This window comes from Dermacentor albipictus, chromosome 6 (assembly GCF_038994185.2).
Source record: "Dermacentor albipictus isolate Rhodes 1998 colony chromosome 6, USDA_Dalb.pri_finalv2, whole genome shotgun sequence".
NCBI classification, from domain to species: Eukaryota; Metazoa; Arthropoda; class Arachnida; order Ixodida; family Ixodidae; genus Dermacentor; species Dermacentor albipictus.
Genome location: NC_091826.1, coordinates 50,118,741 through 50,125,220, shown reverse-complemented (window position 1 = coordinate 50,125,220; position 6,480 = coordinate 50,118,741).

Here is a 6,480-nt window from a genome sequence, read left to right as displayed (position 1 = left end):
GATATATAGACTTCCTTATGGCAGTTATATATAGAACATTTCTACGCGCGCAGGGTTTGCATGCGAAACAAAATAAGACTAAATTGCCATGAACTTAGATATTTACGTCTTTCGTTCAAGATGCGGCAGGGCAAAATTCGACCTAAAATATTCCAAAGAATCAAGATTCTATATATACGGTTTGATAATTATGTGTGAATGACGTGTAGTGCCACACGCTTCATGCTTGTTCTTTCGTGGTACTGCGTATAAGAATACTCCGTGATGTGCCAATCAGCACACTAGCCAATTATTCCACGCGCCTGGTATTTCCACACGCCACGGCGAAATCCAGGACGTCTGTATTGCGGACTACAGACACTGTGAGAAGCTGCTAGCTGTTCAGCGTCACTTATCCGCCACAATGTCATCAGCCTGCCAGCCGTTCAAGTTAAGGGGGACTCAAATGTGCTCGATCTAGAATCGCACAACGCGCAACTTCGCGCTTTTATGCTGTTTCGAAAGATGGCTTCTTAATCGATCGTCCATTGCTTCGACTGAAGGGACCGCGGGTGCGTTGCAACATAGCACCTACTCCGAAGTCGTGAACAATAATACTGCATGTGGGACTTCTCGGGATCGAAACGTATATGGTGCGTGTCTTCGGGAAGATTAAGCCCGCCGCCAATACAGCCATCTTCATGGTGGGAGATTTCAATGTCTATGCGAGCCGACACGAAGGGGCGTGGATACCTACCTTTCATGTTGGAGCGCTTCGGCCTCAAGTGTTTCACCAATGTCAACGTACCCACCACTCGTCACCGATGTGCAGGTGAAAGTGCAACCGCTTGCCGTGTACAACAATGATCACAAGCCAATTATTACGATGGTCGCGAAATAAATGATGATAACCGGCATATTTGAGTAAATGTTTATTTGTTCGCCCAATACTAAACTCATAATATTCAAGCTCAACATAGAAAATTCTCAACATAGGAAAACAGTAACATAGCAAAATCGACCATAGAGCTAGCTTCACTGGACGTCTGTCTTCACAGCGTGGAGGCCTCTGAATTTCTTTTCAATGCTGTTAGTCTAGCGTGCCGGTTTAAAACAGCAATTCGAACGCTCCTGTTTCCTGAAGCTAATGAGAACAGGGCAACTGCATGTATTCCGTGCTTACTCCTCGAGGACCCCGTTTAGGGTGCAGCGATTTTCTTTCACTTTGCCTCCGTCGTTGCATCTATCTCGCCATCTTGACGCCTCTTTTACGAGTCGACTGGCTGACAAATAAGGGTTCCAAACTATTGAGTGGCATTTTAATCTTCACAGTGCCACAGCCGATTATGTTGACAAAAGGCGGGCATGTGCTGGAAAGGGAAACGAACAGGAAACTAAATGAGCCACTGCTGCAGTCTTCAAAAACGTACGTGGCAGACGTGTCATCGATTTCAAGAAATTATATGCTCAGCAAACACACAGCCCTACCTTTTTTTTAGCTTTTATTAACTCTCTCTCTCTCTTTCTGTTATCTTTAATTTTGCTCCCTTTCTCGGCTGCCCTTCACGCTTTCTCTCGCTACGTGACCGATCGACAAAGCGTTCCAAAGCAGTGAGTGGCCAGTTTCGGACACGCAATAGGTCTTCGACGACGTATAAATTGGCATTGCGACTATAGTGAGGATGGAGTAACGTAGGTCAACACCAGAAGAATGATACGCATGAGGAGACAGGTCTCATCTGCGCTCATGGTTGTTATCGTCGGCCTACTGAGAAAAGGCGCGACAACTTTATCAGAGGGCTCTCGTGGCAGTCTGCAGGACTTCTTGGAAACACCTACGCCGGCAAAAGTGAACGTCGTGGTCGTCTCCTTTGATAAGTGCTGGAACAACGTCGACAACCTGTTGACGCGCCGCCTAGCATGGCCGAGAACCACTTGGATTTTCAGGAAAGGCGGTCTTCAAAGTTATATCTTGGAAAACAACGCTGCCGACAGGTCGACAGTCGCGATCGTTCCGAGTATGCGTGTTGAGTGGCGTTATATAGCACAGAAAATAATAATTGCATTGAAGTATGGATTCGTGCGTTGGATTGTACCTCACGATAATCTGACGTTTTCGAACAGCGAGGATCCAGTGTCGGTGCTGCCTGCTTGCTTTGTGGGAACTTCGCAAAGGAAGTACCTAAGTCGTGACGTTCCGGATCCCAACCTTGACGGGAGGCCGTTGCGGTACGACCATCGGCCACACGAAGAGCTAGGCGCCTTCAAACGTGCGACGAAGAAGACGACCTTGCGTGGAAAGGTGATGAAGATTGGCTGCACGCGGTCTCAGGAGTCAGAAGACGACAATATTTGCTTCATTTTTTCCGATCTGTTTGACATGCTCGAAGCGATGAATGTTTCGTTGGTGTACCAGTTTTACTCAAGTTGGTCGGCGACGCTCGGCGACTTTTTCTGCGAAAACATCGACATGGCAGCCTTGGTCATTCCTCTCGATCAAATATTACTTGCAGCGGCGACGTACAGTGATATTATGCAGACTTCCGAAACTTTCTACGCCCTGGAGAGCAAGACCCAAGCCCTGTCTGTTTTCCAAACTACAGTCCAGTCCATGTTCACCGTTGCTGTGGCCGCCGGGTCACTTACAATTTGCGCCGGTCTCCTCGTTCTGATAGGCGGCGCTGCTACACGGGAACGGGTGCAATCTGAGACGTTGTTTCTCTTGGCAATGCTTCTGGCGACGTCAACGCCGCTTCCGAACCCGAACGGGCGGGTCAGAACCAAGAAAGTTGTTTACATGTTCTGGGCGCTAGCAATGGTCCCGCTCTCCCAATACTTTCGCTGCGTGCTGACGTCACAGGTGGCAGTCGGACGTCCAGCCAGCAGCCTGGACACCTTGGAGGAACTGGAAACCGCCCTGGACGCCGGTGCCGTGGCCCCATGTGTTACAAAGGCATCAGCTTGCCTGGACAGCCTCATGAACCCGCACCAACAGACGACACTGGGAAAGAAGCTGCGCGCGTCACTCTTGCATTACGGGGACCAACTACTAACCGCAAACGTGCGCGCCTGCATCGTCTGTGCCACGAGGAGCGATCGCGTGTGCTACATGCAGCGTGGCCCGTCGCTCCCGAAGAGCGTGTCTGCCCGCGTCGTCGCTTTCGACGAGAACTTCGTGACGAGTCTGGACACAATCCCGCTTCGTAAAAGCTTCCCTCTGAGGGACGCCTACAGGGCCTTCTTGCAAAGGGTGCAAGAGGGTGACCTGCTCTCTTCACCCTTGTGCAAGTCTGGGTGGATTTGCAAGCGTTCTTCTCGCAAGGAGAATGTTTCTCGCACGGTGAAACCACTGTTCGAATTGCGCGGTTTCTTCTTGTTCTACGCCGGGCTGCTCAGTGGTACGGTAGGCGTTTTGATTCTCGAGCTACTCTTCGCACGTTTTTCCCAGCGCGCGTTCTTTATCCGTCGCACGCGGCCTTAGCGTTCGGCATGCAACGGTCAGCACACGCATTACGGCTCGCACTGGCGTAATCGTATCGCCATGTTGGAGGAAGAGCACGGTGAGAAACGGCGTGTATTGGCGTCTCGCTCAGAGTTTCTGCTGTAGTTCTGACGCGGACGTCGACAGCATTGCGAGTTTCTGTTAATATAAAGCAAGTTACCAGTGGCACAGTGCACTGGAAAACTTAAGTACATGTGCTCGTGGCAATGAATATAATAGTCTGATTTCATGGCAGCTGGAGGCAGGGGCTAAGCCAGGGGGGTGGAGGGGGGGGACTTATGGGGCTGCAGCCCTCCCCCCCCCCCCGAAATTTTTTCTTGCTGTCATGCACCGCCGACAAAGGCAACCCCCGGCGCTGGAAATCATTCTGGATTTTGTTAGAATGTCCTTTTCACACTCGAAAAGACATTTCAACGGGAACATTGCGAAATTGGGCTGGATTTCAAGGCAGCGCCCATGTACCGGGAGTCACACAACGCAAAGAGCCCTATCCGAGCACAAAGTCTCCAAGGGCTTTTCGATGACGAGCGGGCTCGTCGAGGCATCTGGTGGAAGCCGCGGAATCTACGGAGCGCATAGATTTTAATTCTGACACTTTACGGGCATGAAGTTGCCGTAAACTTTTGATGCGAAAGGTGCATTGACATTTCCGAAGTTGTGCTTTAGATTTTTATTTCCGGAACCTTGTGAGTTTAATGTTATTATAACCTTTTGACGCCAAAGGTGCATTGACTTTCTAAAGTCGCACATCGGACCATACGACCAGACAAGCCAAATCAACATACTATCAGACAAGTTGACAAAGCACGCAGGAAGGTCCAATGGGACAAAGCGCTGTGGTGGTATGAGAGCGCATGCTGTGGCTTGTGTTGCTCTGACCATCGCGCGGCGCATTTGACGCGCGTTCGTTTTTCTCTTGCCGAGTGGATTTTCGCCGGGCAATGTTTTCGACGCTTTGTGGCTAGCAAACGAGAAAAAGAAACAATGCCTGGTCGTTCGCCGTCATCACTGCGGGCAGGGTTAACAGATTTGGCGATTTCTCGCCAACTTGGCTACATTTAGAAGCTCCTGGCGACCGAAAATCGTATCTAGGGACATGGCTACTTTATGGCTCCTTGTAGAGGTGGTAATAGGTACAGGTAGTAGCCAAATCACCCTCCCCCACGACGGCGCCCTCTAAGCGTCAGATCTTCAAAGCCACGCTTGTGTGTCTTGCAAGCTCCGGAAGCAAATTCAGGAGCTGAAAATATATCATAGCCACCACATGTTCTCTGGCTGTCCAACTCTGGACTTTCCAGCAGGCCCACGATGCGGCCGAGAGGCTCGGCCTTCCGGTTCCGACGTGGGAGTGGCCCGCTTCGTGAAGACTCACGATCTGCAGGACTTCATTGAAGTTTTGCCATACCATACCATACCATAACGAACCACATGTTCGGTAGGCCTCTCCGACGTATCACCCTGGGCTCCCCAGGAGTGCCCGAGATGCATCACATGCAACGTTCATTGGCTGAAATCAGTGTCTCGGGCAGTTCGGGACGGTCATTGACGGATAACTGAACAGGCCCAAGCAGCTCCCTCCGAGTAACAGGAATTAACCAATCTTATAGGCAATGCTTTTGCGTCCTTCGAAGGACGGAATGAATAGGTGGTGTCCTAATATCACCTCAGTGACGATTACCTCGATAAAGAAGCTCGAAGACCATGGTTATTCGCGTCAGAAACAACCGCAACAACCGAAAACACGTCATGGCGGCCATGACATTACAGCTGCCAGTGTCTATCTGACTATGCAGCTGCGTACCAGGGAGGGGAGAACGTGTGTTACATCACAGAGCTCGCATGAGAACGTTTAAAATGAAGTCATAGTGCATGTAGTGAATATAACCATCTGTGCAAGGACCGCATTCAGCGAGTTTATTCTACTGAAACTTGCGGTATCACTTCGGCTATGAGAAAGCACGCAAGTGGGCGGCAGAAATTATCAAAGAACATCAGTTGGTCAGACATTATGTTAAGTTACGATACAATAATATGTGATAAGTAATCTTTTGTTCTCTTATTCTTGTTTGTCATCAGCGCAGCAGGAAACTACAGGTCTTTCTCACCTGTTTAGTTTCGCGTTAAAATGGGCAAATGTTCGTTTGTCGCACCGTGGCTAGATTTTTGGCTACCAATTAAAGCTTTTGCCGCCGTTGGCGACTTTTTTGGCTGTTTTCGGATTTTTTCGGCTACTTTTTCTACCGAAGACCAAGCAACCCTGCTGCGGGAACTCGACGGATTGCAACGCGTTTGGTTAAGCGCGACCTCTCTGGAAAAGTTTGTCTCGTCCGTGTAGGATACCGAGCAGTATGTGCATGGTTCTTTGTGGAGCAAGCGTCTCACGTTTTCTTCGGTATTCTTTCGGTAGCCACATTAGGTGCCCAAATGAGACATTGGATTGTGGCCAACATGCTTTCCTTTGCGTTTGTTCATTTCCGTGACCCCGCCCCACAAATAAAAGAAGATATTGTTGCGGGGCAGCAAATTGTCGCATCGTGAAAGTTCGATTTTCTTACTACTTCTTCGTTTGCCGAAAGTAACGGGCCACGGGACGCTTCAGCTGCCGCATATTCTTATATTATTATTGCGGCAGCAATTATATGGACACTCCAGGCGCATTACTGCCATCGCCGTCGCACTCATGTTCCGCATAAAGTCTAAGGGCGATAACATTGTGACCACGCGTCGCCTGTTGTATATCTGAGTGAAAGCGTAGTTGGGTGCAGGTGGCATGGGTGAGCCGACGATGGTGGCACATTATTGTGTGCTCAAGAGAGAAAAGCGGGGAGGAAGTGCGCGGCCTCCTGTCGTGTGCGATAGATCAGTTGGGAGTGGAGGGAAGAGGGGCTGTGATCTCTGGGTCTCTCGTTGCGCAACATGTTTATTTGTCCTGTTTGGAGCATTATATAGAGTGACTTTTTCTTAGATACGTACATTTGTTGGAGACTTATACGTATATT